A 14,216-nucleotide genomic window follows, 5' to 3' on the forward strand; every position below is an offset into this window, starting at 1 on the left:
CAAAATTTCGGCTTAAATTGAAGAACGTCGGGAAAACCACTAAACCGTTCAGGTATGACCTAAATCATATCCCTTATGAATATACAGTGGAGGTGAGGAATAGATTTCAGGGATTAGACCTGATAGACAGAGTGCCTGAGGAACTATGGACGGAGGTCCGTAACATTGTTCAGGAGGCAGCAACGAAATCCGTCCCAAAGAAAATGAAATGCAAGAAAGCCAAGTGGCTGTCTGATGAGGCTTTACTAGTAGCTCACGAAAGAAGGGAAGCGAAAAGCAAGGGAGAAAGGGGAAGATATACCCAACTGAATGCAGAGTTCCAGAGAATAGCAAGGAGAGACAAGAAGGCCTTCTTAAATGAACAATGCAAAGAAATCGAGGAAAACAACAGAATGGGAAAGACTAGAGATCTCTTCAAGAAAATTGGAGATCTCAAGGGAACGTTTTGTGCAAAGATGGGCATGATAAAGGACAAAGAAGGCAGGGACCTAACAGAAGCAGATGAGATTAAGAAGAGGTGGCAAGAATACACAGAAGAACTATACAGGAAAGATCTGAATGTCCCTGATAGCCATGATAGTGCGGTCACTGAACTTGAGCCGGACATCCTTGAGAGTGAAGTCAAGTGGGCCTTAGGAAGCATTAGTAACAACAAAGCTAGCGGAGATTACAGTCTCCCAGCTGAGCTATTTAAAATCCTAAAAGATGATGCTGTTAAAGTGCTGCATTCAATATGCCAACAAATCTGGAACACTCAACAGTGGCCACAAGACTGGAAAAGGTCAGTTTACATTCCAATTCCAAAGAAGGGCAATGCCAAAGAGTGTTCAAACTACCGCACAATTGCGCTCATTTCACATGCCAGCAAGGTGATGCTCAAAATCCTACAAGCTAGGCTTCAGCAGTATGCGAACTGAGAACTACCGGAACTACAAGCTGGGTTTCGAAGAGGAACTAGAGATCAAATCGCCAACATTCGCTGCATCATGGAGAAAGCAAGAGAATGCCAGAAAAATGTCTATTTCTGCTTCATTGACTACGCTAAAGCCTTTGATTGTGTGGATCACAACAAACTGTGGCAAATTCTTAAAGTGATGGGAGTACCAGACCACCTTACCTGTCTCCTGAGAAACCTGTACGAGGGTCAAGAAGCAACAGTAAGAACCAGACATGGAAAAACCGAGTGGTTCAAAATTGGGAAAGGAGTACGACAAGGCTGCATATTGTCACCCTGCTTATATAATTTATATGCAGAGTACATCATGAGAAATGCCGGGTTGGATGAATCACAGGTCGGAATTAAGATTGCCGGGAGAATTATCAACAACCTCAGATACGCAGACGATACCACCCTAATGGCAGAAAGCGAAGAGGATCTCAAGAGCCTCTTGTTGAGGGTGAAAGAGGAGAGTGCAAAAGCTGGTTTGAAACTCAACATTAAAAAAACTAAGATCATGGCATCTGGCCCTATCACTTCCTGGCATATAGAAGGGGAAGAAATGGAAGCAGTGACAGATTTTACTTTCTTGGGCTCCAAGATCACCGCAGATGGTGACTGTAGCCATGAAATTAAAAGACGCTTGCTCCTTGGGAGGAAAGCTATGGCCAACCTAGACAGCATAGTAAGAAGCAGAGACATCACCTTGCCGACAAAGGTCCGTCTAATCAAAGCTATGGTTTTCCCAGTAGTAATGTATGGCTGTGAGAGCTGGACTATAAGGAAGGCTGAGCGCCGAAGAATTGATGCTTTCGAACTGTGGTTCTGGAGAAGACTCTTACGAGTGCCCTGGACTGCAAGAAGGTCAAATCAGTCCATCCTAAAGGAAATCAACCCTGAGTGCTCATTGGAAGGACAGATACTGAAGCTGAAGCTCAAATATTTTGGCCACCTAATGCGAAGAGAAAACTCCCTGGAAAAGACCCTGATGCTGGGAAAGACTGAAGGCAAAAGGAGAAGGGGACGGCAGAGGATGAGATGGCTAGATAGCATCACGGATGCAATGAATATGAACTTGAGCACACTCCGGGAGAGAGCGCAGGACAGGAAGGCCTGGCGTGCTATGGTCCATGGGGTCACGAAGAGTCGGACACGACTGAACGACTGAACAACAACAACTGTAACAATACATTTCCTTTTTAAAACAGGTAGTTCATTTAAACAAATAAAATTTGTTTGAGTACAAACCAAAGCAAATTATAGTGCCAGTTCTCTTATTTACCCACAGCAGCAATAGCAAATTTTGTAGCCATGGTACTATGTCTCCCACAGTCCCCTGGCATCTACTTCAACTAAAACTCCAGCCTTAATCAAAGCTGCACTGTCCGTATTAGTTTTTAGGCACGCTTTTTACCCTTGCACCCTTTCATACAGTCAACCTTTCCTTCCAGGCCTACCACATCTCACTGTGTATGCTGTTCTTGGCAAGCTTCCAGCTTTGCTCTGAAAGCAGTCTTGGCTGTCCTTTTCCCTCCAGCAAACTGCTTGAACAGCTCTGGTTTTTCCTCTTCTGTGAGGAGAGAAAGGTGGCCTATAAATCCAATTTGTATTGCCTCCCATAAAGGCAAATTTTGAAACTTGAATAAGAACCTGAGATGAGGAAACTCAAAAACATTAAAGAAAATACATGGCTAAAAATACATCTAGAATAGCTCTTAAGGCAAGGGCATAGCACAAGACAGGTGCCTCATATTGTGCTGAACTGTTGTAAGAACAGAAGGGAGCCATTATGCCCATGACAAATGCACACAGGGCAGAACTTAAAGATGTAAGAGGAGAGACTGATTCACAGTCAGAAAACAGAGTAAACCTCAATACACAATAGATCACTACCCTTGGGCTTCACAGGTTTGACAGTCTTTAAATGGCATACATATTACTCTGTATGTATTATCAGGCATAGATCCATAGGAATCTATGCACATTTGCCATCAGACATTGGGTTGGATCCAGATTTAGGTATGTGTAGCTGGGCTGGTAGAAGCAGACCTCCTTGCCCTTCCTCCCCATGGCAACCCCTCCAGCCCCTAAAATATGTTACACAGAGGGTCAGGGTACTGTACTGAATAGAGTAGGCTGTGGGGTGGAGCAAAAGGGGGATTCCCTGACTATCAGTCAGACACACCTTCCATCAGCTCCACTCAGAGAAGATGCCTCCACCCAATTTTCAGGGACCCCCCTTCCCCTGCACAACAGCCTACCCCTTTCATCAGGGTGTGGCCTGCTGTGTAGCATTTTCAAGGGGCTAAAGGGGCTGCTGTGGGGAGGAGGGGGCAGGAAGCCTAGTTTCTGCCAGCCTGGTTTCACACTCCTAAATCTGGATCCAACCTATTATATCAGATGTGAAGGCAGGGTACGAGGGATCCTGCTTCCCACACATGAAGTAGACAATTTCCTTAATGTAGGACAAGGCCCAAGGCTTCAAATACAATGGCTGGTGAATAGGAAAAAATGGCATACTCATAAGGTTTTTTAAAACTGTCCTAACTTTAACTGAAGAGCAGTTATATCTAGCTAGACAAGTATAGCTTGGTATGTAGCACCTAGTGATTGGAACATGTTGAAGAACTTTTAAGAAGCTAGACTTACATATTAAATATGTGGACATGTCACAGACATATCCACATATGTGGTCATGTTACATGTGAACATGCTGCTGACAACTCCTAGAGTCAGTCCTGAGATACAGAACAGATACAACAGCAATCTTGTAAGAGATCAACAAAATACAAAGATAACAAATGGTAATAACCTATTTTAGGTCACATCAGGAGGCCAGAAGTCTCTAATGCTTTGTGATGAGACTAAAATAGAACAATGAATAGTGTGGAGTTGTATACTATCAGAATTACACAGGAAGTAAAGCCCTCTACTCAGTCCAAGGTTTCTGCACTTACATGACTACGGCCACAATCCAGCGCATAGTTAGACACAAACCTAATGAAGTAAAGAAACTTAAGTGCAACTAACTTTCTGGGTAGATTGTGATCTTTACACTGAGTTACAAATCAGGCCACTTAAAACAGCTCCATAGTTTCTCTTTTACAAGTGAACCTAAGGAGGAGCAGTAATGTGGCAGAGTATTTCGCCCTAAAAAACTAGTTGTAGTTCTTTGTAAAATGTTATATATCAGAGCCCATTTAAGATTTTGAAAACAACTTTGCTTTCCTCACAGAATTACCACTGGAATATCTGATCACAGGCACCACAATCCTAAGAATTACTCAGAAGTAAGGCCTACTAGTTCCAATGGTATGTGTGCCTAGAATTGCATCCTTAGATAAGTAGTTTGTCTGCCATTATTGATATTCTCATTAAGGAATCTCTGATAAGCTTCCAAGGGACCCCAAGATTCCCCAGAAAAGAAACTGATTTGGTCAATATGAGCCATCACCTTAACTCTTACAAATTTCTTGTCAGAAACCAATATGACAAGGATTGTCTAAAACTTCAACACCAAGCACCCTTTTATTGATCAATAGAAGTTGAGCAGTTGTTTTCAGTAACCTTCCATGTGATCTCAGTGGGTACAGTTAATTTAGGATCTGAACTTTAAATAAAAATATTTTAAAGGTTTTCATAGAGTCCATTTATCAGAAATAACTATTATCTCTCATCATTTTGCTATTCATCAAGGTCAATGAGAGATGTTGTTGTAATTTCACTTTTCTAGAGATTTAATTATCTGTAGTATTTTGCTACTTTACTGTTCAGCACTACTTTGGGTATCATGTCTGTTCAGGAGTTTACTACATACAAAGTTACTCAGTAAATTTAAAGAGCGGGGCCGGGGGGAGAAAAAGAACAGTATTTTTTAATGGGAGAAATGCATGCAGGCCAGCCCTTGGAATTTAGTAAGGGTTTTAACTAGAGGACAAAGAAGAGCATTTTGCTCTCCTGCTAGATATCAGTTCAATATATATCACTGCTTCATAAGTGACTCTGAAGGCAGCTAAGGTTTCCAGATATTCTGCTGGCATTAAGAATGTGGCTGAAAGGGGCTTTTCTTCACATTAACTCCTACCAAGTTCTAAAGGCCACTATGCTGCTGTTCATCAAAACTTAGAACCTGTCTTCCCAGCTTCTTCTGCCCCACTGCAACCTGAAGTATCAAAAAAGAGAACTTGAACAAAAACCTCCAAAAGGAATGATGAAAGGAATCTTGTCAACAGCAAATCAGTGTGAAACCTGGACACATAAAGTACTATAAAATTCTTCCATTCCAGAGCCTGAAGGCAAGGTTCCTGCATCTCAACAGTTGTAAACCGCATCTCTCATCTCATCCACGTATAGCCTCTTGTCCACAAAATATATTTACTGCTTATGCTTGCCCTATTAGCTCATATGCTAAAAAAAGAGGCCCCTTCAAGAACCTGAACTTCTAGAACCCATTACATATTCAATAATACCATGTTAAAATGCAGAGCAATGTCACTAAGCAAAGCATTCTGTTAAAAGTTACTGAAATGAGAAAGTCGGCTAGACAACTGAGTTCTGCCCCATTTGTGCATATATGTACAGCCTTTAATTACATATTACTTTAGCTATATAACACCCACATTATTCAGCATTTAGGATAGGCAATGATTACAATCAGATCTGTACATTAGTGAGGCCCTTTCAGCACACCTTCCTTGTTTGCTGCAGAAGCTGATAGCCATTCAGAAAGAATAAGCAGAAAATGGAAAGCCTCATGGAAAAAAACAGATGAATGCTACTTCCCAAGGATTCAGAAAGCATACAGATACATTAAGTATGTTTGAAAGAAAACTTTTTTCACTTTTGGGTTTTATTTGTCTGTCTCAAAAATAACCTGCAAAAGATTTGTTGTATATGCGGCGGTGAACACCAAGTTCAGGCTAAAGCACGAGCCAAAAGATCATAGGTAATTTGCATATTTAACTTCATGTGATTGGCAAAATAGTTTTCTATATGAGTTACCTAAATACAGGTACATAAAGGCCAGTTACTGAACTATTCCACTTATTCTATATCTCATACTCTGAACTAGCTATCTACAGAGTTGAAAAGTTTTAGCTCTTGAAAGATCACCATAGAAAAGACTCAAGCATGTTTCCAAAAAAAATTCACTTGGGTTTTTGTTGCTTTACTTGACCTGCCATTACATTTTCAAATGTATCTCTCATATATGCAAGTTAGCAATTTCCTTTTAAAAACAAAAACAGTTGATGTAAAAGGTCTTGGAACACAAGAACACAAGAAGAGCTATGCTGGATCAGACCAAGGGTCCATCTAGTCCAGCATTCTGTTCACACAGTGGCCAACCAGCTGTGCATGGGAAACCCACAAGCAGGGCATGAGCATAACAGCACCCTCCCACCCATGTTCCCCAGCACATGGTGTACATAGGCTCACTGCCTCTGGTACTGGAGGCAGCACCAAGCCCTCAAGACTAGTAGCCACTGATAGCCTTTTCCTCCAGGAATTTGTCCAACCCCCTTTTAAAGTGATCCAAATTGGTGGCGATCACTACACCTTGTGGTAGCAAATTCCATAGTTTAACTAAGTGCTGTATGAAGACGTCCTTCCTTTTATCTGTCCTGAATCTCCCACCAATCAGCTTCATGGGATGACCCCAGGCTCTCATATTTTGAGAGAGGGAGAAAAATGTCGCCCTATCCATAATTCTGTAGACCTCTATCATGACTCCCGTTACCCTCCTTTTTTCCAAGCTAAGCAATCCCAGCTGTTGTAACCTTCTCTCATAGGGGAGACCAGCCCATCGATCATTTTAGTTGCTTTTTCCCAACTCTACAATATTTTTTTTAAGTGTGATGACCACAACTGAACACAGTATTCCAAGTGTGGTTGCACCATAGATTTGTAGTATTCCAAGTGTGGTCGCACCATAGATTTGTACAGGGGCAGTATGATATTGGCAGTTTTATTCTCAATTCCTTTTCTAATTATGCCTTACATGGAGTAAGCCTGTTTTGATAGTGGCCGCACACTGGGTTGACATCTTCACTGAGCTGTCCACCACAACCCCAAGATCTCTTTCTCGGTCAGTCACTGCTAGCTCAGATCCCATCAGCTATACTTGAAGTTGGGATTTTTTGCCCCAACGTGCATCACTTTACACTTGCTTACATTGAACCACATTTGCCATTTAGATGCCCATTCTCCCAGTTTGGAGAGATCCTTTTGGAGCTCTTCACAATCCCTTTTTATTTTAACCACCCTAAATAATTTGGTGCCATCCGCAAACCTGGCCACCTCACTGCTCACTCCTAATTCCAGATCAGTTATGAACAGGCTGAAAAGCATTGGTCCTAATACTGATCCCTGTGGGACCCCACTATTTACTTCCCTGCATTGGGAGAATTTACCATTTATTCCTTCTCTGCTTTCTGTTCTTTAACCAGTTACTGATCCATAAAAGGACCTGTCCTCTTATTCCATGACTGCATGTAACCATTTCAAATAAATGTTATGTGTGTTTGCAAACACACTTCCTTCTATACTTGTGCATCACATTTCCACATTCATATATATACTGACCAGCATAAAATTGAAGTCATTTCAATTTAAGACTATATATAAAGTATTGATAGCAGTTAGATAAGCAACATGTAGATGTGAGGTTTTATGTCACAGTAGCAGCCAGACTATCCTGGAACAAAAACCTAACAGAAAAGGAGAGATAATAAAGTAGCAGAAACACGTTTTGTGCATTTTCCTAAAAGATACATAGTGGAGCCTTAGGATTGCACACTTCTGCCTGCTCCTTCTCCTTTGAACATGAAGGGAGGAGACTAGAAGCTTCTACATTTGGTTTTGAATAAACCGCAGTTTCTCATTATATCCAAACTCAGAAAACTGGTTTATTCTAACTGTAGTGAATTAACAAATCAGGATCTCTGTCCATGATTTGAAATCCTGGTTGGGTTGATGAGATCAAAATCTGCATATTAAATCTATAATTTAGAATTAAAGGCACAATCCTATGCACATTTAGGCAGAAAGAAGTCCTACAACTTCCAGCATGCCCAGCTAGCCATGCTGGCTGAAGGATGCTAGGAGTTAGAGGACTTTTTCTGTCTAAATATGCATGCATATGATTGTGCCCTAATTTATTTATTTATTTTATTTATTTATTTCATTTCTATACCGCCCAATAGCCAAAGCTATCTGGGCGGTTCACACACCCTAAGAGACACTTTACTCTTTATGGCCATCACATGATGGCTCAGTACATAATTGTGACCACAATACAGAAATATACCAGACTACTGTCATACCTGGCAGTGGATGACAATGCACTTAACTGATAGTGTATACTGTGTCACAGCAAGCTACTAAAGCTGGCCACTTGAAACACAGCTGAAGCTGCAATCCTAAGTCTATTGAACTCAGTAAAATATACATCTTACTAAACAGGCCTAAGATTGTGCTGTAAATATATGAAGCTGGCTTGCACCAGTGGCCTGACTCATTATGTCATCTCCCCTGACTAGCAGTGGCTTTCCAAACCCTCAAGCAAGGGTCTTTCCTAGCACAGTTTCTTTAGATTCTTTTAACCACTGATAGCACAGATCAAACCCTGTGACCTTATTTATGCACAGTATTTTCTCTGCTACTGAGCTATGGACAGACCTATGCAGAAAGCAGTTTGCACAATTGATTCCTGAAGTAATTCCATCAGTTTTCATCTTGCCAAAAGATTTTTGGCAGTTTATGGTGGCATGCTTAAAGCTGCCAGAATCACATGGTGAGCCATTCACTCAAACTGCTTGCCATGTGAAGCTGTCTCCATATGGTTATGTTTCAAATAGTCACCCATAGTTGGTTATGTTGCTATGTGAAATAAGCCACATTTTATTACCATCATTCAGAAGCTCTTTCAAGTAACTTCAGTGTGGCACATGTAACTTGTGAAGCAGCTCTTAAGACAAAAGACAAGTACTTCTCACACAGCATATAGTTAAACTTCCACAAGATGGAGGTCAACTTGGATGGCTTTAAGACAGGATTAGACAAATTCATGGAGAATAAGGCTATCAATGGCTACTTGTCATGAGAACTATATATTACCTCCAGTCTCAGAAGCCATATGCCTCTCAATACCAAATGCTAGGGAACATGACGGGGAAAAGGCATCTTTTTTATGATCTGCTTCTAGGCTTTGCAAAGGCATCTGGTTGGTCAATGCAGGAACAGAATGCTGGACTAGATAGGCCTTTAGTCTGATGCAGCAGGGCTCTTATGTTCTTAACCACTGTGTAAATGACTGTACTATGGTGCCTGGGAATATGACAAGTTTCTGGGCCTCTCCGCTACTGCTATCACCATTTTTCAGATCTTCATGAAACTTGAATGCCAAATACTAAGAGAACTGATCACCGAAAAGGAGAAAGTCAAGAACGAACCAGTGTCCTTCACCACAAATAATCTTATTACATTGAGAATAAACTGACAATTGCCCAACCAATTATTATTATGCTATGCATCATATACATCAGTTCCACTGCAAAAGAATGAGGCTTTAGAACACAGGTTTTCCAGCTTTGTCACTGCAAGCTGCCTATATAAAGAAAAATGAGAGTCCTGTTGGCATCATCCCCATTTGAGCCTACTTCATCAGCTTGTGCTAAAATAAATTTGTTAGTCTTCAAGTTAACACAGAACTCTTTGTTGTTTTACTACAGGAGACCAACACTGTTACTCTTGAACATGATGACAAAGTAATTGCTGAATCCATCCCAGCTGGATGGAAATTATTTGGCTGGCAACAAGACAGGAAGGACCTGGGAAGAACAGGATTTAATGGATATTTCCACATCTTTTAGAGCAAGGGAAACATTCTCTCCCCATCCTCCGCTACATCCTAGGAGCAATAGCTTCTTGTGAACTGCACATACCACAAGTGGTCACGATACACGGGCAGAACATAAGACGTAACAAATGACAAAACCTTTTGAAACAAAAGTCAGCTATCTCACTCAGCCTTTTCTCGTTACACAGATAGGAAGAGCCAAAAGAGAAGAGAGCATAAGATAGACTATGTAGACTGTACAGGATCTATACCATTCTTAAATTAAAAACAACCAAGAGCCTTGTGCCTAGAGTTCACAAAAGCTTATGTAATAATGAAGTTGTTAGCCTTTAAGGTGCCACAAGTCTCTGTTATTTTTTCTACAACAGACTAACACAGCTGCCCCTCTGGAAAGTCTAAAATTAAGATGTGATAGGAAAATATTTCAGTACAGATTGGGAGTTGACCAATTCTGGGCCAAAATATGTCCAATAACTCACTTAATAGTCTTGGAAGTGCCATTAGTTTTAATAGCATTTATTTCCAAGTAAGTGTTTTTAGCACTGCAGTCTAAGAGTGAAGTTGTATACATCAGCAGAAGTTCTACTAAAATACAAAAGTAATGGAATGAAATGAAATGAAATACACGGTATGACAGTCTGATCAGTTTTAGGGAAGCTGACTATAAGATGCAATTCACAACTGGTAAGACAAGTCCAATACAGCATAACACCTCAAAAAGTCTATACTGTCCATTACACATCCCCAGGCAGTAAGGGACATGTCTAACTATAACTAGTTAAAAAAAAAAGGCTTTGCACAACACAATTACATAGAAAGACATTCTGCAAATCATAAGCATCCCTACAAATATTTAATTCTGAGTTGGCAGAAAATTTCAAAAGTGACAACCCCACTAGCTTCACCTTACTGAAATAAATGATAAAGGAAAAGGACAAGGTAAAGAGTACAGCCAACAGAAGATGACAGGTATATGGAGAAGGAATAAAGTTTGCCCAGTCAAAAGCTGACAAAACGCAGAAGCGCAACAGTGCTGCCTTGGAAAAATGCGCTGGAGTATGTTTAAAGGAAGACCCAAAGCCAGCTGTTGATATAATGAAAGAAAAATAGTGGAAGCTGCAAATAACTAAGAACTAATGCATGAAACTAGTCCGCTGGAATTCTTTTAAAGTATATGACTGCATGTCATAGTCCACCAGTCCTTACGGTTATATTTAACATTAAGACTGCAATCCTATACATCAGAGATGGGGAATGTGTGGCCCTCCACAGGTTGGTGGAGTGCAACTCTCATCAGCCCTAGCCAGCACAGCCAATAGTGAGGGATGATGGGAGTTGCAGTCCAATGTCTGGAGGGTCACACATTCCCCATCCCTGCTATACTTACTGTACTTATGGGGGAGTAAATCCCACTGAACTAAATGGAACTTACATCTGAGTAGACATACATAGAACTACACCAAATAATTTTGTTGAAGTGATTTACATATTAAAACACAACATTAAACACACCCACTTCCATTTTTCTTCTGGTGCAAGAATGGCAAATGCACAGAGCAATCCAAAGTATGTTTAGTCGGAAGAAAAATTCTACTAGATCCACTGAAATTTATTTCCTGGTATGTGTCTTCAGGACTGCCACAGTCAGTTTACTTCATAGCAATTCTATTAATTTTAATATATTCATTCTAGAGTGAACAATTACAGATTACAGACTTATTTTTTTCTGAACTAGAAGTTTGGAAGTTTATTTTCTGTTCAGTTCCAATAAGCCCTTCTCTGTCAAGAGATTATCACAATGAAGGTAGTCTCTATTGAATCGTAGGTCCGATTACATGTTGGTTGCTGTCTGCATCAAGGAAGTTATACCAAGTTTGGACTAACCAGATTCACAGATCATAGGCAGATCAAAAATATTTTGGTTTCTCATGAAGTAATTGATCTTAAAGCCAACAATAAGTGAATAACACTTGTTTCAATGGAATTTCCTTTCCAAGGTTTAGGACTTCCATCCAATTCATGTTCACTTCAAAGTAAATCCCGCTGAGTACAATTAGAATAACTCCTAAGTGTGCATAGGACCACAGCCTAACAGCACAATCTTATGAATGTCTACTCAGAAGTAAGTCCCATTAGGTTCAATGGGGAATACTCCCAGGTAATCACGTATACAATTATGGCCTGGTTTCCTTAGTGCAACATTACTTTGGTCTCATGGCAAAGGGCATGGGCAACTAAATGTTCAAACATACATACATACCCACTGGAGCCAGTTGATATAACTATACAGCTAAAGCTTAGGCACACATTTTTGTAATGATCACAAAAAGTATTCTGGAACAAGTCTTACTATTTAAAAAAACACAGAGAAATTATGCAAGGAAGTATTCCAAGGATCAGGCTGAATATTTATAAGATGATTCCAAAAATATGAGATTTCTTAAATAAAACAACTTAGAGGAAATACTTAGGATAATACTTATCTTTAAACTGCATTAAAACAAAGTTAAGATGTAACTCTATCATGTAAGGTACTTCTATAGTTGCATATTAAAAGTAAGGTATGTAGAATGTATTCAAATGCATCTCAGTATATTCAAGACCCATTGTGACTGAATGAGCCCTACCCTTAGCCAGTTTAGCTCCAGACCATCCTAAGTTATGGATACCTCTCACATCACACAATAGTCTGCCTCAAGTCGCTTTGAAAAAAATCGGTGGTCACATGGGGCAGGGACCTTGACTATTTAAACTACTTTCTGTTGTTGGGAAAAGGGAGGGGGGGCGAAAAAGCAGGAAAAAAAGGAGAAAGAAACTATTGGAACAAGCACGATGTCCATGCTCGTTTCTTGATTGGCTCTCTCGACCCCTCTCTTCTCATTAAGCTACCCAACAAAGCCATTTAAAGCCCCCTCAAGATACACCAATCATTTCCGCCTGACCCCGAGAGAGAGATTCCCCGGCCGCGGCTAAGAGCGAGGGTCACTTAGCGCAGCAGACCGTGCAGAGCGCCCTGCAACGTGAGGCGCATATGAAACGAGGGGCAGCGGCTGCCCTTCACACCCCACCAGGAACCGCTCAGGGCAGAGCCAAGCCCCCCCCCCCCGGCCATCCCTCCCGCTCTCCGCCCATTCCCCCCGTTCCACGAGGCAGAGGGGGCTACCGAGCCCACGTGCACCACCTGCAGGGCCCGGGGGACGGGGATGCTGCAGCAGCGGTCCAGAGTCGACATCCCCTCCCACGCCCCACCAGCGTTACTCACTTCGGGAGCGAGAGTAGGGGCGGAGGCGGCGGCCGGCTAGCTTTCCTGCTGAGACCGCAGCGGACCTGGGATTGAGAGGAGCGCGTTGCCGGAGCCACCCCTGCTTCACCCCACGGCGTGCGACTGGCAGGGCTTGGCAGCAACTTCGACACGAAGGAGCGTCGGCTAGGGGGGGTCTCCGAGGCGCACAGCTTGACGGTCCAGGCCGGGTCAGCGAAGCTCTCTCACCGCCTCCCGGGGAGCTCAGCAGCAGCAGCAGCAGGGCGTCCGGGGCAGCTTCACGTGGAGCCGCCGCCGCCACCTCCGCCACGGCGCTGCCCGCCGCTTCCCCCCGGGGCCGGCGCGGCCACCCCCGGCCTTGGAAGGGGAGGCGGCGAGTGGGTCGGCCCGCGGCCCCAGCCCGACTCTGGCTCTCATACACTCTCCGAATCCCGGCCGCCGGCGCTGCTAGGGCCCCAGCCAAGCAGAGGCAGCGCGGAAGCGGAGCCGGACAGCCAGGCTCAACGCCGCTCCCGCCCCGCTCCCAGGCATGTGGGTGACTGAGTCTCCGCGCGGGGTCCGGTCGCTCCGCCGAGCAGAGGCGGGAGTGCGGCGGGGTGAGGGAGAACGGGCCGCCGCTCCTGTCTCTGAAGGAGGAACGCGGGGAGCCACGGGACGGTCCGACTGCTAGTCGCGCTCAGGCGCCGCTTGTTTTCTGCCCCTCACACACCGTCAGCGGAGGGAGGGAGGGAGGAGGAGAAGAAGGGACGGCCCGTCGACGGCGGCGCGGGAAAATGACTCAAGCCGTAGCCTGGCAACAGCAGCCCCTCCACCGCCTCCTTCTCCCGGCGCGAGGCGATGACGGAAAGAGGTTGCTGCGCAGGGCGCGTCGGGGCAGGCGCTGCTGATGCTGCGGGATAGGGTGGACCGGGACGTTGGGGCGAATCGAGGAGAAGGAGAAGCGTGGCGAGCCCTCCCGCTCTCTTAGCTCGAGCGCAGTCGCAGGCTTGGCTACGGAGGTTGGCCGCTGGGCGAAGCTGATCCCGACCGTAGTTCCTTTAGGTGCCCGGGCAGAGACATACTTGATACGACGGAGTGTTTGACACAGCCTTCCCCAACGCGGTGCCCTCCAAATGTGTTGGACTACAACTCCCATAATCCCCCAGCCAGCTTGGGGGTTG

The 14,216-nt window shown here is 43.4% G+C and overlaps 1 protein-coding gene across 4 annotated transcripts in view; it reads right to left on the reverse strand.

Moving 5' to 3' along the window:
* The window catches only part of FBXW7 (F-box and WD repeat domain containing 7), a 200,450-nt gene extending 186,630 nt beyond the window's left edge, over positions 1–13,820 (reverse strand). For 3 of the 4 annotated variants that reach the window (XM_084856267.1, XM_084856268.1, XM_084856266.1), the window contains exon 1: positions 13,057–13,820. The gene's annotated coding sequence lies outside the window, so the exon portion shown is untranslated. The remainder of the gene's footprint in view (positions 1–13,056) is intronic. The other variant, XM_084856269.1, reaches the window with a different exon arrangement.
* Positions 13,821–14,216: the final 396 nt, after the last annotated feature.

Source organism: Heloderma suspectum, chromosome 5 (assembly GCF_057233095.1).
Source record: "Heloderma suspectum isolate Gila_16-S chromosome 5, 16-S_ref, whole genome shotgun sequence".
In the NCBI taxonomy this organism is placed as follows: domain Eukaryota; kingdom Metazoa; phylum Chordata; class Lepidosauria; order Squamata; family Helodermatidae; genus Heloderma; species Heloderma suspectum.